Source organism: Oncorhynchus kisutch, linkage group LG9 (genome assembly GCF_002021735.2).
Source record: "Oncorhynchus kisutch isolate 150728-3 linkage group LG9, Okis_V2, whole genome shotgun sequence".
Lineage (NCBI taxonomy): Eukaryota > Metazoa > Chordata > Actinopteri > Salmoniformes > Salmonidae > Oncorhynchus > Oncorhynchus kisutch.
The window spans coordinates 13901232-13928400 of NC_034182.2; the positions used below are offsets into that span (position 1 = coordinate 13901232).

General features: G+C 43.4%; 1 protein-coding gene across 13 annotated transcripts in view; it reads right to left on the reverse strand.

The window, feature by feature from the left end:
• LOC109896783 (forkhead box protein P2) overlaps positions 1-27169 on the reverse strand; it is a 112221-nt gene that overhangs the window by 77057 nt on the left and 7995 nt on the right. For all 13 annotated transcript variants that reach the window (XM_020491132.2, XM_031831939.1, XM_031831936.1 and 10 more), the window contains exons 2-3: positions 25107-25186; positions 23272-23325 (exon numbers count right to left, since the gene is read on the reverse strand). The gene's annotated coding sequence lies outside the window, so the exon portion shown is untranslated. The remainder of the gene's footprint in view (positions 1-23271; positions 23326-25106; positions 25187-27169) is intronic.

The window sequence follows — 27169 nt, forward strand, 5'->3', positions numbered from 1 at the left end:
GGCAGAATAGGATTAGTGGGAGAGAGCGAGTGTAGCCGAGCAGCCTGTAGCCTCAGCTCTGTGCACTGTGCTCCGGGAGAGAGAGAGAGTAGGAGAGCTCTTACAAAACAATTAGACACGTCGCTCTATCTATCACTGGATAACTGCCCTCAGACCACACCACACAGAACTACGAATACACACAGATATGTTCACAAACACAAATCATGGAGACAAACTGCTAATAATGTGAAGTAGAGACAGAAAGTAACCAACCTTTAAAACAATGACAAGAGAGAACTCCACTCCCCCGCGTAAGAGTCATTTGAAGATATCTTAGACGCCTCGGAGCATTAACAACGGCGCATCAAGGGGGGAAAAAATGGCACTGGTAGAAAACAGCTTCAGGGAGAGGGGGAAAGAGAGAGAGAGAAAAAGGAGGAAAGAAAAACTAGCTGACGCTAACTGTCAAAGACATCATCAAAAAGGTATTTCCAGCAGTATTGACACTACTGTGAGAGAGCACCTCTGCCTGCTCACGTCCAAGACCCATTGCACTTCAACATCTGGTAATTAAAAACCGTCAAGCATCCCCTCTGATTGTTTTGGCACCCGAGGACCAATCGTACACAAAAATCAGCGGTTTGATTGCAAGGGTAGGGGGAAGTAGGGGGTGGTAGGAGTTGGCAGGGGGGTGGGAGGGGGTAAGTGGGGGGGGGGTGTTTTTCTTTCTGCGTAGCATGCGTGAGGAGTGACAAAGGTTCAGCAGCGGACCAGGCGTGATCTCCAAACAGTGAGTGCCTCTCTCACTTATTTCCTCAGGAAAACACCAGTTACAGAAGAGTGTCGGCCTCTTCTGCCATGCAGCTCTCACGACACCGATTAATATGCCTCTGCCTTTCCTTTTCAGGGCAAGCCTGCAACAATGTGCTGCAAGCCTGGCGAAACAAAAAAAAATGTATCTTTTCAGACGAAGTATTCGAGCGGAGGGGAGAGAGACAAGGGGGGAAAAGAACAGCAGACAAGCTTTTCACAGCTTATCCTCCATCCGCATCAGATAAAGCTTCGCAACCACTCCACAAAAGACACATTTGTCTTTACAGATGCTCATCAAGCCTCGAGTCTTTTGCACAGTGCATTTCATCATTTAGCGATGGTTAATCGGAGCCAAAGAACAACCGTCCTCTCTGTCTGCCAGCTACAGCGTTGCCACATATTTGTTGTACTATAAACAACACACACCGGCAGAAACGAGACGGAATATTTTGAACTAATGCTGTTTGTTAATTTTCTATTTCTCTCCCTCTCTCTCTCTCTCTCTCTCTCTCTCCCTCTCTCTCTCTCTCTCTCTCTCTCTCTCCCTCTCTCTCTCCTGCATGCCACAGATGTTTTCCTTAGCTACTCCAGCAGACAGGAATCTACTAGCAGAGAAGAAAGCCTCGGTATCCCCCAAGAGAACAGTACAAAGCCCAGTTTGCACACAGCAGATGCAAAAGCAAGTCCATCTGCTACCAGCTCACAACGCCACATGGACTTGGGAGATTTAATCCTAGGCTTCGTCTGGCTGGCTGTGTTTGTGTAGACACCACTGAAACAAGAGGAGGGGAGGCTGATGTGGAGGAAAGGGTTGGTACAACTCACACAGGCTTCCCCAGACCAGAAACACACGTGTCGCCACAAGTGTGTGTGCTAGTGTGTGTGTGTGTGTGTGTGTGTGTGTGTGTGTGTGCGCGCACAGGCGTAAGTGCGTGTGTGTTTAAGTCTGGTGAAACTCTCCTTACAGCATAAACAAAGATAAACAGACACAAATTCACACGCACACGTGCAAACATGCACGCCTAGACAGTGAGAGTAGGCAGAGCAAGAACTTTCATGTTCCGAGAGATGCACCCAAGGCAGGCGTGACAGATTTATTTTGTTAAAGATCCAGCCTCTAACTCAGGGTGTAAGGCCACTTGAACTCACAGCTCGGAGCAGTGCAGTTGGCATGATTTAACAGGCTCTGAGTAGCACATTATATACCAAGCGGCAGATTTGAGCTGTATGATATCATTATTAAAACAGCGGCCAAAAAGATTTAACATTTTCATTTGCCTTCACTGTCTGAAGCAGCGTGGTAAACACTTAACAAGATCAAGAGGGAGTTGTGCCTGAGCAACAGCTAGCGACACACAACTGTCTCAATGCTCTAAATTGCTTTAAGCGCAAACATTAGGCCGAGCAATTACACCCATTTTACTTTCAACACGCTGAGCCACGTGGCTACGATGCTCCTTCAACACCCCCATAAACCACTTGGAGGGCCATCCTTAAAAAGACAAAACACAAGACAGTGCTCTGGGGCGTTGAAAAGCCACCCAGCCACCCTCCTTGACATTGTCAGCCAGAGAACAACAAGACACTGTGCATCACTAACACTTCACTGTGTGTTTTCTGCCTGTATTTCTTCCAGGCCTTCACACCACCAAGGTCAATAAGGACAAACAACGCCACCAGCGTCCCTTCACTGTGGCAGAAGAAGAGACGTGGGTAGCAGGGGGGTAGAGAGGAGGGTAGTGCCGGGGTGGGGGATGGTAATAACTATGGCAGTTGCAGTGGTGGTGTAGGTTTCTATCTCGGGGCGATGGCATCATTTCCATAGCAACCCTTAATTTTCAATTAAAGCAGACACAAAGCTCGTTGCCCGGGGCCATCAGACAGTGTCAAGAGCCTCACGTTCCACACTTCCACGCTGGAGACTGAGACCATGGCCGCTGCCACCACCACCATCACCATCACCACTAGCGCCATTGGACTAGTCAATCTCACAGGCAGCTGCCTGGGCTCAGGGCTGACACAGAGATACCCAAAGCCTATTTCACCTTACCCACCATTAGAATGATTTATTATGGCCAAAACACTTCAACGCTGAAACAAATGGAAATTAAAAGGGAGGGGAAAACACTGGTGTGGAACTGCCACTTAGAGGTGCTGCGTTTGAAAAAATGCATTAAAAAGGGGCCCAGCGATGGAATGAGTCTGGAGTAGAGAGAGAGTTAGAGAGAGAGAGAAAGAAAGAGAGAGAGAGCGAGAGAAAGGAAGATGGAGAGAGTGAGAAAGGGAAAGATAGAAAAAAAAGACCCTATGGCAAGGTTCCCCAACTGGCGGCCCATGGGCCGAATTTGGCCCGTAGGTGGGTTTATTTGGCCCTCCAAGTTTTCTGAGTAAAAAAATATTTATATAAAAAGAAAATTGTTGTTAGAATTTTCATTGTTGGAGTGTAAAAACAACAGGAACACAGCTGATTTGTGATTTAAATTTTGGAAATCCGTTCCCAAGTATTCCCACGCATAATAGAGAGACCCGTGATCATATACAAATGTAAGCAAGGTTTGAAATGATTATGTTGTAGTCAAATATTATATCTGTTTGGGCTTCTTGCAGTCTACAAATGATTTGTAATTATATTCCGCCTCCCCCGACCATCCACTCAAGAATAAAATCAGCAGGTGGTTGAATCTATTTTATGATCCCTGCCCTACGGCTTGTATGTGCAGTGACTGAGAGAGTGTGTATTTGTTTCAGCCCTTTGCCCAAACGCCATGATGTTCACTTTGCATAGAGGGTTATCCACATGAATTCACTCCTCCTCTCCCCTCCCCTTTAAACCAGACCAGACCAGACCAGAGCTACAATATGCAGTGATCAGCTGAATTTTACGGTGCCTCTCCTGAACACCAAACACACTGCACTGGTACTGACAGTTGGACTTCATACATACTTCATACAGACAGACACCTGCAGTATTTTTATTTTGCAGTATAGAATGAGCATCCCTATTAGTATATCTACCAACAGACCACCTTCATGTCACTATGATACATTTCCAAAAGCAAAACTGAATAACACAGTTATACTGCATGTATACACAAACACATTAACAAGACATAATGATCTTAAGCCTTTTATCCCCCCCCACAACAAGTTGAATGCGGCCAAAATGGACCATTAGAGCTCAGTGATTATATTAGAGGAGGCTGAATATTTTTTATATACTGTACTTAAGCACTGGAGTATCCATGGCAACTTCCCTGTGTCTTGCTAAGAACGATCCCTAATGAAATCCATATTAAGTAGCCTATAATGATAGTGTCCAAACATATTTGCATAGATATTTCAGATGAAGGGAGAAGTGGGAGAAAGGGAGAGACAGAGAGCAGCTGCCATAGTCACAACAGCAAGAATATGTTTTTAATCAGTCATTCATCTAAAAAGAGAAGCAGGAGCCGGCCCCGACAGAGCCAAGCAGCTGTATTGAGGGAAAAAAAAGAAGTGCAATTCAGATTCACAGAGACGTAGCCTAACAGATCGAGACAGCAACTCAGTGTATTAATCAAGATTTACAGTATGCCACTTCCATCCAGTGGTTGAAAATGAGCTGTTAAGTGAATAGTTTAAACTGGTGGTCACTGGGCAGCTCACCAACCCTAACCTTCTAGGCTGGCCGCTTGCCTCTCTTTAGGCTCCCTCCCTCCCCTACATAGGAGTCTCACATTCGACTTCCATTTGCGACTTTGGCCCGGTGCCCAACAGGACATCCCAGAGTGAGTGTTTGCTTGACTCAATATCAACAGGCCGAATACGCGGCTAGAGGTGGAACTGCCCAGCCTTCAGTTCCTATTGAAAATAAACCCGGCTGCACATTCATAAGGACAGAAATATCAACATGCTCCGCGAGGAGCCACGTACAGCACTCACTCAGCGCCGTTCCACTGGCTTCAGCCCTCTCTCTCTCCTCCAGCTGCTTAATGATACCTGCCTGCCTAGCTGCACCCCTTCCCTCCTCTTCTCTTCCACCAGCCCCCAGCTTGCAGGGGAACCGAAGTCTATATGTTACTGCTGCAGCGGAGAAACAATAAAAGAGATCGAAATGACAGAAGTCAGGCAGTTCAAGCTGACCAGGCACTTCAAACAGAAAAACTGGGGGAGAACGCGACAGACACTCCAGGTTAAATTGGCTCTTCTGCGCTCCACTCTCCTCTCTCCCTTTAAAATGTAGGTTTTCTTCAAAAGGACGTATTTGAATTAGACGCGTTGATGAAATCAAAGGCTCGGCTGTGTGGGTAAATTTAAACAAGCAAGTGCACCTCACAGCAGTTTACCTATTATACAGCAGATTGGAGACAGATGAAAGTCTAGGAGCCTAGCATAGCAGACAACTTCCCCTTTTCTCACCGTAGATATTATCGTATTGTAAAGGCTGCAATTTAAATTCGATTCGTACTCACATTGAAAAATACATGGATATTGGGTTTTAATGTTCCTGGCCTGGCAAGGTGTCATCAGATGAAAGAGAACGGTTAAGGATTCACACAATAGCCCGCTTCCACAGACGTATTTTCCGTTCGAGATAAATAGGAAAGCCATTTCTGACCTTCACACACCGTGTGCTGAGGATCCCACGGCTTCCCATAGTCACATAACCGTAGCTACGCCTGTTAAAACGAGAGTTAAGACCAAGTCCAGTGAAAATCAAAAGGCCGCAGCACCTGCATTTTAACACACCGCAAACTGCCTCTTCTATGTCAACTTAGTAGAAGCAGTTTGTAGATTCCATATAGTGGAGTTAGTTTGGTAACATAGATACACACTGAGTGCTCTTTCCATGACATAGACTGACCAGATGAATCCAGGTGAAAGCTATGATCCCTTATTGATGTCACTTGTTAAATCCACTTCAATCAAGGTAGATGAAGTGGAGGAGACGGGTTAAAGAAGGATTTTTAAGCCTTGAGACAATTAAGACATGGATTGTGTATGTGTGCCATTCAGAGGGTGGATGGGCATGAGTAAAGATTTAAGTGCCTTTGAACGGGGTATGGAAGTAGGTGCCAGGCGCACCGGTTTGAGTGTGTCAAGAACTGCAACGCTGCTGGGTTTTTCACACTCAGCAGTTTCACGTGTGTATCAAGAATGGTCCAACACCCAAAGGACATCCAGCCAACTTGACACAACTTTGGGAAGCATTTGATTCAACATGGGCCAGCATCCCTGTGGAACACTTTCTACACCTTGTAGAGTCCATGTCCCAATGAATTGAAGCTGTTCTGAGGGCAAAACAGAGTGCAAATCAAAATTAAGAAGGTGTTCCTATTGTTTTGTTCACTCAGTGTATATAGACAGTAGATTAGATGGTGTTTAACAGGTCAGTGCTATCAGCAGCAGTTCAGTGGTACATAGATCTGTCCTGTCTGGTACTGGAGCTCCACTCACCTCACTGTTCTGAACTCCCACGGACACACAGAGGCCATCCATTCATGACAATAATACTATTCAACCAGACACCAATTACATAAAAGAAAACTTCAATTAATTCAGGAAAAATGGCATCTCACCAAAGAAACTCATTATATGGACATTTCTAACTTAACCGTTCTCCACACCGCCGCTAATTTAAACCTAATTTTTACTAGCCACTAATTCGGCGAGGGCGGGATAGGAATTACATCTGGAGGTAATTCTCAGAATGGAACGGAGCCCAGTGGAGGCTACCCAAATAAAAAAGGGGAACTATTCAGGAGAGAGGGAGTTCCGGGCTCTGAAACTGCACTTCTCGCAAAAAAAATGTTTTCATCGTGCTGTCATCAGTCTACGCTTAAAGAAGACGTAGGTGTTGCAGGTGGAGAAAGATGATTTCTGGAGATGGAGGTGTGGAAGGGAAGGAGGGAATGAGAGAGAGGGAGGGAGGGACAGAGAGTGAGTAAGAGAGAGAAAGAGAGAGAGAGATAGAGAGAAGGAGAGAGAGGCAGGAAAGGGAGAGAGCTACTCCAGCTGGACATCTGTAGAGACCCATGCGGGGGGATTGTGTAAAAGGCCAGGGGGTCAGAGAGGACCTGCAAGCTGGTGGGATGCCAGCTCTGTTAAGTCTTGGTTTATAATAAGCTCTACACTCAGGCTGGTGGCAAACACATACCTGAGGTTCTGGAACTGAGATGCTGGACCAGCTCTCTCTATTTTACCGCACCTGGCGGTCAACTTTTGGTCAACAGTCTCAAAGAATTTACTCAGTGAAGGTACAGTAGTTGCTTGTCTGGAAACTTTTGCGGAATGTCATTTTTTGAATCGTGAAGTTAAGCTCCGTGGAGGTAGACTCCTAAAACTCTGCATTCACAAGGGAGGAAGTGAGGGAGGGGAAGAAGGAGGAGATAGGGATTCAATTGTGAGCGTGGCAAAACACACCAATCAAGCTTCTTTCTCCGTCTGGTTTGGTTTCCAACAATCCAATAGCGTGAAAAGTCGCTCTGTAAACGGGACGTTTACAATCAATACAGAAACGTGCAGTTCCCAGATATACGCCACAACCACCCCCTCCACCTCCTCTTCAGCAGAAAATGTGTTTTCCAAATGAAAATAAACTGAGGCTGGCTGGTTTGAGGCAGTTAAACTCAGGAATATGAGATCAAATAAAGGCTCCCGTGGAGGCTGAAAGGAGAAATGAAATCACTTCTGAGAGGGAGATGTACCTCGTAATAAAATTACTTCTTTATATCTTTCTAAACGGCACATTTTCCCCAGGAGTGGTTAAGGCTTTCCTCGGTCAAAGACAGTATGCAAGTGGCAATTTTTACTTCTGGTAGATGATTCTGTGGCACACTTCTCGAGACTCGGTGTGATGCTCTGCAATTTGCCTCGGAAAACTAAAAAAGTATTTCAAGCAACAAGTTTTTGGCTGAACTTTGGTGGAGTTTAGAAGCCACTTTGATGGTTTTCCCGGAAACATGTCAATGTCAATGAAAACTCCAATGTTCCATCCAATTGAAAATACCGGGAATGGCAATAAGCTCCACATTGCTTTTCAATGCCTACCTGTTCGTTCCAGTGCACTCTTGTATGGTGGGCTCAAGGTATGTAGTAGATTGCCAACCATCCATGGGCATACACCACAAACAAATAGAGACTCATCTTGCAGAGTGGGGCAGTGAATGAAGAAGAACGTCACTTTGAAATTAGTCACCTACTGCAATTATTACATGGCCATTTCATTTGGCATTGGGACAATTGCCTGAACACAGAGTGACCGAGTGGGCGCAACTACCTAAACAACATGTCATTGATTTTGTGTTTAATTTTTTTTTTAAAGGTACAGTCACAATGACTTTCAGACCACATTTTAGCCATAGCCAGGCAGCCAACGTATGAAGAGGACATTTGGAGGAATACATGATAGTTTATTATAAAGAGGCTATTAAAGTTGCAATAAAAAGACATTAGCTGGAGAAATGAGCCACTTACCAGTTCTCTTCCTCACTACCTTAAAAGCTGTCCACATTCAGGGCTTTGAGTGGAGGGAAAAGCAGACGGCGATGGCATTAAAAGTGGGACTAGGCGCACAATTTATCAAGACAGAAATTGATGGTGGGCTTGAGAGCGGCATGCATGTTGTAATACGGTTGATTTCAAAATCAGGAGGAGAAAGGTCATATTTTCGAAATTTATCGGAGAAAATTTGAGTGGCTTAAACTCAAGGAGTTTTTTAAAAAAGTGCAGTGTACGCTACAATGGACATAACTCAGTGAACACCCTCATTTTGTAGAAATTGCCCACAAATGAAAGAAACCCTCTCTTGTAGTCAACTCTTGACTCATGTAGAGAACACGTGTTTTTCTATCCCTTTTGATGTATTTTTAAATGGGGGGCTGTGAAGGTTAATCCAAGAAAACCCAATACTTAATTAAAGCAATTAACTTAAGTCGTTCCCAAGTCCCCAACAGTTACAACAAACGTGTGATGTGTTCTGTGTTTCTCCTACAGGCTTGTTTTTACTCTCTTGGCATGCAATTAAATGGTTTACGACAAGTTGATGATATTTTGCTGAGACAGAATTCATCTCTGCGTAATAGGGAACATCGTTTTCGGTGACAATCCGCGAGTGTGTTTACAAACATTAGATTAATGAGTTAGTTTACATGCATTTAGAGACCATTCTCACTACAGATCCTTTCACATCAGATCCCAAAATAGTTATTGGATTGTGCATCTCATGCAGTTTACAGTCATATACTGGGATGATGTTGTGAAGTTATTATCTGGGTGGGTTTTAAATTACAACACAGACACCCAATTATACTGTATTTAGAGGGTGTACTAATTTGGGAGAACATTCTGACATCATTAAACTTTCATTTTGCCCTGCCCCGTCGAAGCCTGTTCCTATCTATTGAGAAAGACGGATGGCAGATGGGGCTGTTTCTGACAGCTTAAAAGTGCCCATCAGCTGCTGCAGAGATGTTTCACAGCACATCCCACCATCCCATCCACCCTTGCACCTCCCCAAACAAACAGCAGACTCAGACTTCAAATACATAGCAGGACTATTAGGTAATCCCTCCTTTGTTCAGACCCACTGAGCCTCACTGACGAACCAACCTCCCTCCATCTTCTGGGGATGCCTCCCTATTCCCTTTATAGTGCACTAGCTTTGGCCAGAGCCAATGCGGTCTCTGGGAGTAGTGTGCTATAAAAAAGGAATAGGGTGCCATTTGGTACGCAGCCTTCTTTGCTGTTCCAAACTCCTTCCCCTGTTCCAAACTGACAACGGAACACTTCACGCTGACACACACACACATAGGGGGAGTGTTTGATGAGGAATGATAGTAGGAATTATCTGGGAAAATATGCACATGGTATCTATTGGCAGTGAGGTAAAGCATTTGTTGTGTCACGATGATGGTGACAGTTCTCTGGTTTAAAGAGAGGATGGGGGGTGACACAAGGGCTCTTTGTTTGGACTGGACAAATCTGGGGTTTCTTTTTGGATATTCAATATCCTGCAAGGTACCCGACAGAGTTACAGTAGTCTAGTGTCTGGAAGTTTGGCTAGGACGAGAGAGCACAGAGGGCAGAGGTCCACTAAGTGAGTCTGTTGTATTGTCGAATGGCTTTTTAGAGCAATTGCTGAGTGGTTTGCGTGAGTCGCTTCCAACAAAGCCTGGCAAATCAATCTGTGAAGAAATGCTACACAGGCCAGATGTGGCACTACTGCACAAAAAGAAACAAAACAACCCACTTGTACAAGAAGACCATGCAGAGCCTTATGTACTTAAAGTACACAAAATAATACGGTTCAATGCCAAAATGCTGACAGCCTAGTTTCTGTTGAAAACCTGCTTGTTATTTTAGGTGGCTTCTCTGAAGTACAATACGTCAAAGTGTGCGTGGAAACATCTTACTTTGAAATGCATCTTCTTCCCCATTGACTTGACAAGATGCCGGGAAGAATGAAAGACAAATGTGTCATTAATAGACGCCTTTTTATTTACAGTAGTTCTGTTTCTTAAAACACACCGCACACTTATAAATGCAAGGCTTGCTTTAGGGAGGTGAACTTTTCACACCTTTCAAAGCCACAAAATGTGATGTTTTTGGGGGGTTTCTGCAGCTGCTGCTCTGCACTAATGCAAGACGGTGTCATATGAAAGATTTTTCCCTCCTCCCAAACCACAGGCCTGGTCATTAATGAAATACAGGCCGTGCAGTGAGGTCATACAAAGTCTAGATTTCAGCAGCCACACTTAAAAACCGCTCAGAAAGAATAGAGAAACATGAACACAAATCAGATTTCCAAGCTCCAAGGACAGGGAAAAATAAATAACTAGAAGAGAAAGCGCAGCACAGCCCCTGCCCTCCTCTCACATTTTCCTAGCACTTTGCAAACAACCGTCAACTGCTGCTCAGAAACAGTTCACAATGAGAGCAGACTAAACAATCAGATCCCAGCCAAGGAAAATGCTAAGCAACTCTGCACACAGGATGTCTCACCCTAATTGCCAACTATCAAATCTCACAATGGGATCTGTCCATTTGGCAAAAGCCTTATAGCAAAACCTGGTGAAATGTCGTTTTAAAAAGTGTCAACTTTTTACCGGAAAAAAAGGGAGACGAACAGTTTTGAAAGGAATGAGATTTTTCACATTTGGCTTTGTATGATTTATTTTTCAGGGGGTTTATAAGGCTTACAGGAAGCTACGCAGACTGTGTGAGTGTTACAAAGAAAGCATTATTAGACAAAGGGTGTTTGGGGTCTTGTAAACTAATGATTAAAATCCCAAGCAGTTAGATAAACACATTAAATGGGTCCCTGAAGACACTAAGACTCAGAGAGAAAGAGAGAAGAGAGAGAGTGGTAGAGAGAGAAAAGGGAGGGGAGAGAGAGACGGGGGGGGGGTTACTGGGGAGGAGAGACAGTGTAACTGGGATCAGGGGACAGACAGGTAGGAGGGAGACTGGGAGGAGGCACTGGGACTTGAGAAAGAGGGCTAATCGGACTGTCACTCCATGTGGCGCTCTGTTTTTTACCCGTTTTTTTCTTCCTCTTCAGTCAGAGTCGTGCTCTGAGATCCCCAAACTTCAAACAACCAGAATACCAGCACATTCATAAAACAGAACAGAACTACTGGGAATTAAAGAAGGCGGGGGGGGGGGGGGGGGGCGAGCACCAAACAGGTAGCAGGCCTCAACAGCAGATGGTAAAATTAACATTTCAACAGTTCCTTCCTTTCATGTAGGTCTCGGCAGTGCTGCCGCTGTTTTTTTCTGGGGAAAATGTAAGGGCTCGGTTTGGAAAGATGCAGGGTTGGAAAAAGCATCTGGAAAAAAGGGGGGAAGAGGAATATTGGCTTATTGCTCCTGATGGGCCTCTTCTATGAAAAATTAAATAGGTCTGTTTTGCAGGTTTCCCTCTCCGGAGTGCTCTAAGCTGTGCTATGGAAACATCATCTCGGTAATTTATACGCGAAAGAACACCTGGCGATGAAAGAAAATCCACTCAAACCCAATACGTTGACTCTTTCACCTCTCTTTTAATCGCATTCAATTCACGGTTCCCAATGAGTGGCGATCATCGAGATGGAGACACATACAACACAGCTTCACGGAGTTCACGTTTGATTTCGCGCAAATAAATATCGAGACGTACTTGTCAAAAGATGCCCCTGAGACACTTATATTACAGCGAAGCATCTCTAAATAAAATGAAGACGCAGAACAGCCGGTCTCATTTCAGCCCATTCCAACGGAACGGCTCTGTAGTGCCCATTAATTTGGACACAGTTATGGCTAAATTACATGTGTTCCACCTCTGTGACATTTGAAATGCAATTAAAAGCTGGTTATGAAAGTGTGCGGACTTCCTCGCGATGAAGGGAAAGGGAATCACTCCCGTGATTAACATGCAAACGAGCTCACGCTGGCAGAGTAGATTGGGGTTTGAAAACCTCAATTACTTTTGTGTGATTATCTATTTACCAGTACACAGATCCCCATTTTTCATCTCCACCATGGGGAGACCCCCCCCCACGCAATGATTTGGGCTCAATTATACTCCCGCCTTTATTTATGATGCAGATATTACCGACATACCTGGTTATTTTTCACCATGGTATATCGCCTTTATGCAGGGTATTTATACACACGGAGGAGCATTAGAGGACCAACACCTATGAATGCTATGCTTAACCATTTAGTTTGGAGCACATGATATCTCCCCGTCCCCCGTCCCAAACCACCATCCTATATTTAAACTCAGTTTGGTTCATACTGGAAAACGAGGTGCCCTCACTTTATTTCTGACAGGATCAGGAGTAAAAGGGGGAAAAAAGGTCAATAGCTCTCTTCTTGAACACTTACTCTTTCTCAGCCATTGTGCGTTTAGCATTTTATACTTTTAAGTTAGAGAAAGAACAAAGAATTAGAGGCTTTTAAAATGCGTGGAGGCCATTACTGAAACACTACCGACAGATAGTTGCCAGTATATCAAGTGTGGCGGCGAAGGTAGGTAAGATGTGGATTTAAATGAACTGCTGCAGCCATAGAAACACTCTCAGCCTGGTTGATGCAATTATCAACGGAACGCCTGGCAGCATCAGAGGAATCTAATTTAATTAATTTAAACGGGTGAATAACTACGGAATTCCTGTTGTAAGAGATTTATATTGAAAATGAACATTCCTGGAATTCAGGAATTGGCCATGCTTGGGAAATACCAAACAATAAGGAAGTGTAACAGGCTATGCTTCATCTTTGAAGAGGTGCAGACGGATAAGAGGTCCGCTAAGGAAACAATGTTGGTATCAGCGTTTAAGATATATCATTGAGACTTTTTAAGAACATTATGTCGAAAATATCATCCAATAAATAAACAAATTGTTCCTTTACACTCAGTGAGGCACCTGAAATAAGACAAGCCTTAGGCCATAACTATACTGTATATGTCACACTAATACTCAACTATCTGGTTTGTAGTAATATAATAACCTACCTTTTAACAAGTTCAATTATTCTTTTGTTTGTGAGAGTTCCTTAACTTGTTTCCCTGAGCCATAGATAAAGACAGGGAAAGCCACTCTGTCTCAGGAGTAGAAGAGGGATCCAGGCTCTTTTGGAGCGTGCGGAACATACATTAAAAAAAGTCCCCTGTTGCTTTGGCCAGGGGTGCAGAGGAGGAAAAAGGAAACAGTGCCATCAAGTGAAATTTCTGAGGATTCCTCAAGTGCTAAGACAGACAGATCCCCCCCCCCCTTCTGATTAGGGCTCTGACAGTAACAGTGATAGATACTTAAGCCTTCACTGTAGTGATCAGTGTTTGTGTTAACAACAATAGATATTTACCACTGACTGACTTGCACATATTTACAGGTATTCAAAGGTTTTTGAAATAGACATCTTCATAAATCTGACGAAAGATAGAAGACAGATATAGCCGGTACAGTGTGTAGGCGATGGGTTATTCAGTAGACCGTGAAGGTGTTAATACAGTCCAGTGGAAGTTGAAGGCACAAGATATTTCTACTCAATGGATTGTCAATGAGCGCTGTTGAAGATTTCATCAGAAGTGCATAACAATGGCTGGGAAATACAATGACATTTCAAACGGAGGAAAATCATTTTTGGGAAAACCTTTTGTCTCACGTTTATGTCGCCAGATTGACTTTAGATGCAGTATAATGTGAGGCCATCGGATTTTAGTTAGCTAACGTTAGCATTGCTAGCAATTTTTTTACAAACTTTGCTAGCTAACGACAAGTGTCAAGTCAAGGTCCGAAAAGCTTTTTAACCAGCTACTACCCCCAAGCCATAAGACTCCTGAACAGCTAATCAAATGGACACCCAGACTATTTGCATTGTCCCCACCCCCCATTTTTACGCTGCTTCTACTCTCTGTTTATTATCCATGCAGAGTCACTTGACCTCTACCTACATATTACCTCAATTACCTCAACTAACCGGTGCCCCCGCACATTGACTCTGTACCGGTACACCCTGTATATAGCCTCGCTACTGTTCTTTTATTGTTGCTCCTTAATTATTTGTTATTTTAAAAAATATATGTTTACTTCAGTTTATTTTAGTAAATACTTTCGTAACACTTGTTTTTTTTCTTAAAACTGCATTGTTGGTTAAGGGCTTGTAAGTAAGCATTTCACTGTAAAGTACCTGTTGTATTCGGCGCACGTGATAAATAACATTTGATTTGATTGACATCTGTCTAAAGTAAATTTGACGACATGATAATGACGGCGAACTTGTTTCCTACTAAATATTTTGCCTACTTCAGCAATGTCATCGTATTTCCAAGCACTATAGTGTGATTTAGAGGAAACCGTCATCGGCCTCTGTTCAGAATGCCTGGGCTTATTACGATTCTTGAGCACCACTATGGTGGAGGGCGGCTTAAGAACGTTCATAACAACGGCATGGCGCAACCAAGTGCCGGAGGTGCAACCAATGAATAGTTCCCCAGTCTACCAAGGTCCCCAATCTACCAGATTCACACTGGTTTATGCTCACTATCTAACTGTAAGTGATTCTTAGCACCTCTTGGGGACACAGATAATTAAGAACCATGAAATGCCTTCAAAACAATGCTCATATCAATTGTATTGTGTGTACAGTGCAACGTAAGAATTCCAACTAACAAGAGAATAAAATGTTTTATATGAAAATCCATAACCTTGCCCATTGTTACACGTCCTTACACCCGGAAAAATATGCACTCGAAGATGTATAGACCATGGAAAACGAGGTGTAGACACTGCCGCCATCCCCGAGTGTGGAATGACAATTTGCATAATTAAACCTATATTAAAGCTAATTACATAAATAAATGAGTGAGGGTATCACAGAGAGAAAGTGTGTCTGTACATATCCAGTGTTTAAACCTCCCCCTCCCTTCCAACCCTGTCTAAATCTATTGATCTGTGAAACACAGTACTCAGGGGAGGCGATTCACTTAATATCATACATCTAATGATGAGATGAATAACGATGATACCATTTGGTAATTAAACGTCTTACAAACCATTTAACTGACTGTGCGTCACAAAGGGGTCGCCAGAGGTCAGAATGATTGTTTTTCATTTTCACTGCTTCGGCGCGAAGGAAGGGGTGGGGGGGGGGGGGGGGGGGGGGGGGGGGGGGGGGCGAGAAACACTGAGAAACACTGTGTGACACAATGGTGAAAATACTTAATGGTTGTTAGCAGCTATACTGTAGTGCTAATCTTTAATGCTGTCAAGACTCTTGAAGGGAAAACAATTTATGAAACAAAAGAGAGAAAAAAGAACACGCCAAGACAAACATCTGGCCTTCATCACACTGTAGGAGTCTGAGCAAATCTTTATATTTAGAAACCTCATTAGCTCACTTATAATGCACAATCTCACAAACAGAAAGAGACACGACAACGCGGCGGGTGAGAAACATAATGACATATTTCGCTGTGATCTGTAAAAACGGAGGAAGGGGCGGGAGGGGGGAGGGACACTGGTGGTGAGGCTTACTCTAGTATGTGCCTGCAGACACTTTGGCCTGTGTGCATTAGTGTGTCTGATCCATACAAAGGTGCATTAAACACACATGCGGAGGGCCAATTAACTGTCAACATCTACAATCTAATCCCTACTTACAGGCAATAATCACCTGATGTTGTGATGTCCGTTTGTTGTTCCGAAGACAGACAACTTTCCAAAGGGCCTGTACAGGTTCATCTCTAGCTAATGCCAGAAACATATGCTGCTGTCTAGCCTACGTGGAACTACACACTCAAAAAGGGTTCTTTTCGCTGTCCCCATAGGAGAACCCTTTGAAGAACGCGTTTTTTGGTTCCGGGTAGAACGTTTTCAACAGAGAGCTCTACCTTCAACCAAAAAGGGTTCTCCTATGAGGACAGCTGCAGAACCCTTATGGAGCCCTCTTCTCGAAGAGTTCTAGGCCTTTTAACGGTTTAAAGGTTTAAGGGTTAACACATGTGAGGGGTTAACACACACACACACACGCACGCACACACACACACACACACACACGCGCGCGTGCGCACACACGCACACACGCACACACACACATACACACACCAAACTAACCTTTCCTTTCAACCTTATCCTCATACCGCTAACAATCCCTTTCTTCTGTGGCTGGCTCGGGTGCATTCATGTAGCATTTACTTACAAAGGCAATTGTGCGCTTCTCGGTCTCTTATTGAATGATAGGTGGTAAACATTGTCATTGGAAAGGCAGGTTGGATTAAAGCCTGGTACAGCCATTGAGAGGAACAGTAAGAGGGGTGAAATGCGAACAATGGTAAAAATGGAGGGCAGTATCACAGGGTCCAATGTCTGCTATGCTGAATACATGTGAGATTATGAGACCCATTCCATCATTTACATAATGTAAAAACTATTTCTCTCTCTCTCTCCATCCACCCCCAACTATTCACTAAATAAATGAGAAAACTATCACAGCACAGAAATATTTGACAAAAGCAAGAGAGACTGAATTCCCAATGACCTCGGCGCCTTGCGACAATGCACACACAGTCCAAACGCTCTTTCGTGAGCAGCCAACTGAGTAAGACCTGGAAGAATATTTATTATTGAGCACAATGGCAAAAGTATTACCTTGTCACCTATACCACTTTACAGTGCAGAAAGGAATCGTATCAAACACAAGGGGAAATTGACATAATTCTGGTTGAGAATATGAAAGGTAGCTGGTTTCTTTAAACGAAGGGTCCATAGTGGTCTACAAGAAGTTTAAGAAATGAACACAATGATCATTTTGATGTGATTTGGTTAAGCCTGAAGTAACAATGGCTGGGTCAGGGATTCAACCGACACACTTAGTCCATCTATTCAGAAAATATATTGAAATATTAATGGGAAAGAAAAGGCAAAGGAGGTTTAAAGTTCAACAGAAAAAAAATGATATGAACTTCTTTGGCTGACGTGCAGCCTTCGGGCTGTTTGTGTAGGCACAAGTTGAAGAGTAATGGAAAAACTCTGTATTTACAGTCAATAAGACTTTTACGACACAGTTGAGACTGTCGTCAGGGGCTATTTGGTTTGGGACAGTTTCCTACCACTAACCAACAAAATACAAATAGATGAGAGCCCTGAGGACATTTTCCTTTTTCATGCAAATACTTCTGCATGCTAGCAATACACGTGTCATTCACCCTAAGCATACAATGATTTAGGATAGTCATTCATCCACATACCATACATTCATACGTATGTACACTACCTCATCGCAAAAGTATGGGCTAGACAAGGACGCTGTACCGTACAATCTATAGATTGTGAATGTATAGGTGGCATTCCCTGGAACAGGCTTTAAATCAAACTGTTAGCTTTCTGCAAAGCTTCTTAAAAAACATTGGACTTGTGAAATTCCTGAGCCATAGAAAATACCTCTCTCTCCCTCAAACCTCCTGATCACCACCCCACCTCCACCACCCAGTCCATCAACAAAACTCCATGAGCCAATAGGAATTGTACCTCTTCACACTCCGTGCGTGTGAGTGTTTGTGTGCGTGTACGTGTATGCGGTCGTGTGTGCATCCGTGCGTGTGTGCCTGTCGGCCGGCCTGCCTGTGAGTGAGTGTGTTTTACCTGCCAGATCATTCCAGTCTATTCCAGAGAATTCTCATATGGCAACCTATTTTATTTACTTTATCTTCAATAAAATGGTTCAGTGAGCATTAGCAACTTTGAGACACGAATTTCAATCAGTCCTATGGCAGCGGCGTCAGTCTGCGTTAAAGCCAGCGCAGCAGTGTGTGTGTGTGCTCTGCGAGGTGCAGCGGAGGGAGCAGCGCTGCAGACAGGCTGAGCTGCAAGCAACCGAGTGCAGTGAGAGGGCTCTAATAACACAAAGGGAGGGAGAGCGGGAGGGAGGGAGAAGGGGACAGAGGGAGGAGAGTGAAGGGAAGAAGGGAGACTAGAGATCGTTAGAGGGAGGGAGAGGGAGGGAACAGAGAAAGAGTGGGTAAAATGGAGAGAGGGGATGAGATAAGCATGGGAGAGAGAGCGAGATAGAGAGAGAGAGAAAGAAAGGAACAAACAAGTAAGGTCGAGAAAGTGTACAATAAACACAGGCGAGCAGCTCTACACCCCAGGACCTCTTCAGGATGACTGACAAGTGAAAGCTCTCACTGACCGGGACCTTCATGTTACATGACATGAGAAGGAGTGGAACTCAACTGCTGCGGCAGAGTATAACTGAGAGGCTCTCTAGGGGGGAAAGTTGGAAAAACACACGCACACACGCACACACACACACACACACACACACACACACACACACACACACACACACACACACACACACACACACACACACACACACACACACACACACACACACACACACCATTTCCCTTCACAGGTGAGCAGGACCAACAGACAGCCTGGTGCTTCATTCACTTAACTGGAGAGGTGCTGCAGACAGGATGTATGTATGCAGACTGAATCTTTTCCACATGATGTGCCTCAGGCTGTTTTTGTCAACTGCACTCTGAGCAGCACAGAGTCAGGTAGTATGACCACATGATTGCCCGAGAGGCACCTCTCGGAGAGGGCTGGGGACATGCTGAAATTCCCACGCATGATGAGGTGTAATCAGAAACCCCATTCAGAGGGGTAGCCAAGTTTGTCAACATATATAGATTCCACATTCCAACTCCTGTCGGGGTTCTGACCCAAATCAAGCGAGTTGTCGGCTTGTCGTCTCGACACAGAGACAGACGCTTTCTTCCCATTCTGGGAAAAGCAGGTAGCAAGTGACATTTTGTCTTGGATTGTGGTTTGTTGGACAGGGAAGTGGGATTCGAGGCGCTTGTAGTATTTCATCCCCTCTGCATCTCTTTTCAAGCCCCGATCAAATGATCATAATGAACAAAGCAGTTGGCTTGTTGCCTCTGAGGTAAAAGCTTTTGCAACGGCTGTGACTGGGTCTCGATTTGAAGCAAGGAGAAACAGCTTGTGAAATAGAGTTATCTACAGGATCTTAACTTGAAGAGCCAACACAACGCTACATTTTGATGCCAAATTTGTAATCTTAATCATCTTAAGCTTTCTTTAATTTTTCAAAACAAAAACGCGTTACACTTTGGACTGCCACTGACGTGTAAGATCAACATGAAAGATGTAAACCTGGTGGTGTTGGTGAATAATTACTCAATTTGGTTTAGTATTAAAAAAAAGTTTGCATAATATACAAAATGTGAAACTGAACACATGTATTATCATTTACATTTAGATGAACCTTCTTTGTGGCCAATTATTCCAATAATCTGAGAGTCTTATAACACCACAGGAGGCCGGGAATCCTTCAGACTCCATTGCTTCAAAGCTTTAAAAAAAATGTATGACTCTTAGAAACCAATTGCTGTTAATAGTGTATTTATTTTATGACATCATTTACACAATGTTTTCACTTTGGTTCAACTTCCACATAGGATTCAGCCACAGTTCATTCAAAATGGGTCATGGGTATTCTTTTCTGCGCTGCACATATATTGATTTATGACTATATTTAAGGAGCTAGGAGGAGCACACGTATTCATAAAACACATACATTCTATTAACATGATTGGTCAACATTGTGTTGACAAATCCCCACCTATCTTAATTCAAAGGAAGCAGATAGCAAAAGATAACAACAGAGGCTTTGTATACGTTTGGAAAAATGACCGTGTTTCCTGAATGCTGCGGCGATAACACACAGGTTCAAACTGTCGAGATAATCAACATTAGACCTGCCACAAAGAACGTGCAACTATGTGAAACCAATTCACTGGACACGATCACCTGCAACTGAAGCGACTCGTAATTCTTCCCACCTGAAATAACGAGTTCAAACCGATGTCAAGCCGCTCTGATGTCATGCCTTTTGAGGCTTTTGTTTCACAATAATCTCAGGCACTTGGAAACATGCCATCAGTCTGGGCTTCCGCACCAAGGCTCTTTCCAAATGAAGTCAGAGGGAAAGAATGACATGTGAAACACTAGATGTGTCTCGTTTATAAAAAATCAAGATTGTGCGTAGAATATCCACCATCAGTCATGTCCAAAGTACTTAGCAAGCAGGGACCCAATGCACGCTGAATGGGGAGGTGGACTTAAGTCCTATAGTTTATCCTATGAGGGGTCTATAAGGGGCCACAACCCCCAGTGTGATCTGCTCAGCCTTTGAGACATTTAGAGAGACACAGACTGGCTGACTGACCAGCCGCCCGCCAGGACTGCATCCACGGCCATTCACACTGTTGATTAGCATACCCCCTTCCTTTCCTCCCTGGATCAATAATCTCATTGAGTCAGTGTGTCTTCTCCATCAGGAGTGATGGCAGCTAGGTAGAGACACCCCCTTTTGTAACTCTATTCTCATGGCAACTGTCCACTCCAGACAAACCCTCCTCTACACTCTATCTATTCTGGACTCCTCTACTCCTTTTCATTCTGGGTCCTCATTACTCCTCTTCTGAACAGGCAGGAGGAGAGGCAAATAAACCTTGAAACAACCAAAATGGATCGAAGGTAAGGAGATAACATATCAGCGCCAAGGTCTTTCTTGATAAAGCAGATTTGAATGTTTTTTAAATGTTTAAGTCTATCTTGTTAGGCTTTTGAAACTGAAGGAACATACTGTGGAGAAGCAATAGGTTACACATGGTGTGCTTGCACCAAGTGAAGGACAAGGGGAAGGTTGAAAATAGATGTATCAGGTGTGAATATATATTTCCTGTGAGGCAAAGTACAATTCCAGAATCTTATTTTAAAAAACTCCCAACTCCTAATCCAACCAAAGAGTTGTAAAGAGTAGGACGTGGGTCCACTCTTGGTCCAATTTGCTCACGGCATGACACTATCAGACCCCAAACCAAACCTCATTAAACTGGAATATGGAAACTTGGGGAAGTTCCAAAACTTTTTCCCCCTCCAAGTGGGAAGACAAAACAGTGGACCATAAAGAGAGGAATATAAGAAGGAAGGGAAGAACGAGAGGCAGGCAGATCCTTGGGAGGACTGGAGAGTGAGAGAGTGAACGTTTGATGAGTAATACTTTTTTTTGTTGTAGACGGGGCTTAACTTTGAAATATTCCGGGGTGTTTCTGAATGGGGGATTGACCAATGACCTGATCCCAGCCGCACACTGGGCGCCGGGGTTAATGGTGGATAAAGATTTAAAAAACGGGCGCTAGCCTGATCTCCATCCCCATCCCCTCCAATCCCAAATCAGACCCACAATGGAGCCTGCCAACAGGGACGACTCAAGTCTCTTTGATTCTTCTCCCTCCCCAGTAGCCAGAGTGTCCAGGGTAAAGACCCGTGGAGGTTACCCTCTCCTACTCAGGGGGAAGCCAGCCGGGCTCCTTGGCTCAGAAAACCCTTTAGGGTTTTGGAAATGAAATGACAGAAGCTCTGATCTATAACAAGAAATCAATTCCAAATTGGAAGTCTGAGGAAAAGCCATCCGTCTGTGGCCTGCTTCTATAAACTAGCCAGAGATATACTTTAATTGCTGTAGATTGTACATATGTGTACATTTACAGTCATGTGAAAGTTAGGTCAATTATACTTCTTTGGGATGATTAGAGTACTTCTGTTCCAGGACAGATATACTTCAAAGTTTTTCATCTTTGAAGATTTAAATGGGATACTCAACAAATTAAAAACTAATATTCAAATCTCTTTTAGGCAGAAGAGGGAAGGGAATCTCGGTTCTGCTTAGTCTTGTGAAGATGACTCTTGGGATGTGGGCTAAGGCCTACAGCTGAGCTGAGCCACCCTAACCCAGCCTCTCGCCCCGCTTGGCTCCTAGCTGCCTCGCTTGAATCCTACTTGGACCTCAAAAGGAAAAACTCTACAGCTGAATACGGAGATAAATATACTTTCTTCCTCAGACTGGGTCAAAATATCAAAATAAACCAGTGGCCTCGATTCAGGAATTAACCTGACAAAGAGTAGTTCTCCTCTGCAAAATTGAAAAACAGATCAACAAAAGCCCTGACTTTTTTTCACAGAATTTGTCAAAATCGAACGTTTATGGGGTGACTTCTATGGAAATACTTGAGAAATATATGCAACATACATTTAATTACACTAATAATTGATAGTGGAGAAGTTATGGAGGACTACTTGATTTTACCTGCAAAGCAATTCACTTCAACTGTTCTGTGCTCACTGAACAATCACCCATTGTCAAGTTAGCATTCGATATCTATCTCCCATCCAATTACAGCTAAAATTCCATTCCCTCATTCCCCTCACGATGATGAGGCTTCTCCTCCCCATCGCTACTGCAGTTTACCGTCTGGCAATGTTCTGTTCAGTCTGAGACGCCACCTGTGTGTCTGTCTCAGTCTGGCTGCAGTGGGGACACATTAGTAATGACGGCAGGCCTCCGCCGTAGTAGCAGTCACATAATCAGTGTGTGTCACACTTACTGTGCTGGCTGGGATTCTTTAGGCTCATTTTCTACTGACTTGGTGACGACAAACTGCCTCAGTTATCACCGTTGGATGTCTTGTAGAGAATCTCATTGGGAATCTAAAGGGGCTTCAGATACAGAAGCTGAGCGTCTCATAGAGGGGAATCGAAGGGGACTACAGAAGCTCTGAGTTGTGCAAACTGTGTGTGTGTGTTGCCACTGGGTGACGTTACAGTACTGTAGCATGCACACGCACCTCTCACTTACTACTGTATGTCGAATTGTGCACGGAGGATTGACTTATAAACAGTGTCTCCCGGTGATTCATGCATCGACACTTCTCAGTTTGAAGTTCTGAGTGAACTTCATCACTTCACAGGAGTTGTCTCGTCTTGTACCTCAAGCCTCAAAAGACCAGTGTACGTGAATCCCTCGAGCTGACCTCCACATGAATTGGCAGTGGATGTGACTGTTCTGATTGGATAATAACCAGAGCAAACACACAACGCAGGGGCATGCAGAAGATTTGAGCAAAAGACTGTGACTCACCACTTTGGACTTCAGAATGTGGGTGCTCTTCTCACAGCCGTTGCATATTTCATCCTAAACAAATGAACATGTGGTATGAGCTAACATACTGGTGGTGCATGTTCAACACCACCTTCATGCATGTACACATAATACATTCCAACACTTCAAGCTTCTTGGTGTTAATGATCTCTGTTTATTGTGATGTGTTAGGACAGGCCATTCTCAATTAAACATGGGTGTCTAGAAAACTTTCCCAACATTCACGAAGAAGACTTTCCGATATCCTTCCTCCCCAGTCCACATTGGTTGAATCCAATACATATCATAACTTCAAAGCTACAGTAGATTGGAAGGCTATGAAGTGTGAAGACCAAACAGGCACAACCTGAAAGGTTTCATTGCAGAGGTGGAATTCTATCATGGTGGACAGATGAAGATTTGTTATATTCTACGGTGGTAACTGTGCCTCAGCTGGGCTATAGCAGTAACACTCCTACCCAGGTACAAGTTTTTTTTTTTAACCACAGCAAAATTAAACACCTTTGTCCTTAAGATTAAGGATGTCATGCCCATTGAAAATGAGGAGGCAGAGGCAAGTTTCATCCAATTTGTACACTGAAAATTGAGAAATTATAGTTTATATTATGTTTATTTTTTATTTTAAATCAAAGATTTGGCCATCAGTGCCCCCTCGCAAAAGAAGTAATGAGATTAATGGAAATATTAAGTATAGTTACTAGGGATGCACGATATATATCGATGAACATATCGGAATCGGCCAATATTAGCTAAATATGCCAACATCGGTATCAGCCCGATGTCTAGTTTAATGCCGATGTCAAAAACCGATGTCAAAGGTGACGTGCATACCTATATAACGTAGGTAGATGACGGTGCGTACCTATTTAACGTAGGTAGATGACGGTGCGTACCTCTATAACGTAGGTAGATGACGGTGCGTACCTATATAACGTAGGTAGAGGACGGTGCGTACCTATATAACGTAGGTACATGACGTACAATTTTGCTCTACAACTGCAATACAGCATTCCTAACCTAGCCCACAACGTCTGCTGTGTAGATCGAGCAGTCAACAAGTCGAGCAGTCATTTGAAAGAGTAAAAACGCCAAGATAATGGAATTCATTGCCCTTGACAATCAACCGTTCTCTGTCGTGGGTGATGTTGGCTTTCGCGACTGGTCGACCACCGGTACACACTAACGTTACCAAGTGCGCTATTGTTCAGATGTTGCCCTACCGGAGTTACACAGTAATAGCGTCACTGCTATTAGCTTCACGACATACAATGGAACGCCGTTTGGGTCTTTGCGAGTCAAAAAAGATACAAGTCAAATAACACTATTTGACAATAACACTATTTGACCCGTTAAATAAGCTTTTAATTTGACAAGTCAAATAACACAGATCCATTCTAGAATGTTGTGTGTTCTGAATTTGCACGTGCAAACCAAGCGCCACCACTACTATCCGTAGCACTGTCAAGCTGTACAAAAAAGTCTGCAAACAAGCAAACACCAGCCACGAATGATGTGTTTTCAATACCGCGTTGGTAATAAAGCATTATTTGTTCGACCGCAACTTCTGGGGTTAACCATTTAACTGTACTAGAATGCTTAAAAGGCCGCAAAACTTTTGAATATCGGTTATCGGTATCAGGTTTTATCGGCAATGAAAATATCAGATATCGGTATCGGCCAAAAATGTAAAATCGGTGCATCACTAATAGTTTACACAGTTACCCACAGCACGTTACAATTGTCCAATTGTGCCTTATCAGTCCAAAGGCAGAAAACCTTTGACAGGACATGAAAGGTTGTGCTATAGTACTTACCCTGAGGGTGAAAACGTGTGGTTGTTGTCCGTCTGTCTCAGGATGGGAAGGACTCCAGTCCAGAGATGTCTGTAGAGGATCTGCAGAGGGAGAGCAGATTAGAGACAAATCATTACTCAAAAGCATGTTCCCATACAGTAAAACATTATCAACCAAGTTTCCAATTCACATAGTAAATTGTAATTGCCCCCCCCCCCCCCCTGATGGTGTTGCCGCAAACATGTACAGGATAAATGTGGGTAGGTTTTCTTTCACATGAGTGTTATTAGCATGGCTTTTAGGGGAAAGCAATAAACTTGGGAACAACAAAGTACAACTGGATTTGCCTGTTAGATGACTATATGCATGTGAGTGAATATGTACCTGTGTGTACATGTTAGAGCTGGGACGATAAACCGAAAATTATCAACACCGACCATACCTATCACTTATCGCAGGCCTTTTGCAGATATCGTTCGTTATGATAAGTAGCCTATATTAGGGAAATGTGAAGTTTGCAAAAAAAAGGAGGGGTGTACTTGTGGGTGCATGCGAGTGTGTGTGTGTGTGTGTGTGTGTGTGTGTGTGTGTGTGTGTGTGTGTGTGTGTGTGTGTGTGTGTGTGTGTGTGTGTGTGTGTGTGTGTGTGTGTGTGTGTGTGTGTGTGTGTGTGTGCGTGCGTGCGTGTGTGTGTGTGCATGTGTATGTGGCTGTGCAAGAAAGATGAGGGGTGATCTTCTGAATTTAGGTAATGTGTTTTTTCCCCAAACGAAAGGTTGCAGTGTCTTGAAGGCTCAAATGATCAACCAGTAAATTACAGGTTTTAATGACAATAATGACATGTTCCATGTCCCTATAATACACCTAACTGCAATTCTGTATCAAACAATCCTCGATCATCAATCTGTTATTTTCACATGCATCTTTCGAAAGTTTGCTATAATTTTATTACATTACCGTATAAATTACAAACTGCAGCCACATAACCTCCCAGAAGCTTTTTAATGCCTATACATCGTGCTTAAGCGCTTGACCCCTCGCAACATTTAAATTCCCCTCGTCGTTGAGCGAGCGTTTTACAAGCAGCCTCTCTCTCTCTGATACTTAAGACACATGGACCAATGGCCTAGCCTGGACGTTCCAGTAGATTTTTCTTTCTTTTTTTTGTTCTTCCCAAAATTCCAATTGACCCCTGTAGGCAACCAACAACTGCTGAATCCAGTAGAATGTGCTCTCTGAACTGTACAAAAAAGAAAGCCCTCAGCCCTCAGAGCACCGTGGAAAACAAAACCTGCCAAGTGTCATTATTTGTACTGTTTGAGTTTGGGGAAAGAAGTGTCGAACAGTGCACACAGATTGCCGTGTAGCATTTATGCAGTGGGAAGAGGATACAAATCTCCCCTTCCATCTACTGGACTGTCTATTGCCAAAATAGGCATGGTGATGTTTCTGTTACCGTACACAATCATCTATTCTAGTACTGATGTACTTCAAAAGAAAATACTACACTGTTTAGTACTAGCATGAAGGCGTGGTAAACATGCAATAAAGGACTAATAACACACCAGCAAATCTGCATCAAACTACTTAACACTTAGCTATATTTGTGTGAATAAACGTTCAAGTAAAATGCAACAGCCTTATAAGTTGGATAAAAACATAATTTTGAGTTAATGTTCCATTCATCCAAAATGACTTGCTGAGTTTACTTCAATACAGCGGTGGTCTGTGAAGATGTAATACTCTATTCAGAGGAAAAGCAACAAGAATGCTATTAGTCTGTGTGACCTCCAATTCAAGAGATTTACAAATATCACACATATCTTTATGCTTAGCCTAAATACAAAAAAAATGATCTTTAAATTCTATCAACGTATAAATACAGGCTGCATTCAAGCATTCAAAGGGCCTAATAATACCATTGGCTACTTACATAAAGCGCTGCACTTAGTCAAGATAAACTATTTAAAATGGAGGGCAGAAATACCTCCACAGCAGCTATAGAAGGGTCTGGGGATGAAAGAGGGACATTATGCTAACAAGTCAGATTACTGTACACAATAATTTTATCTTTAACGTAAATAC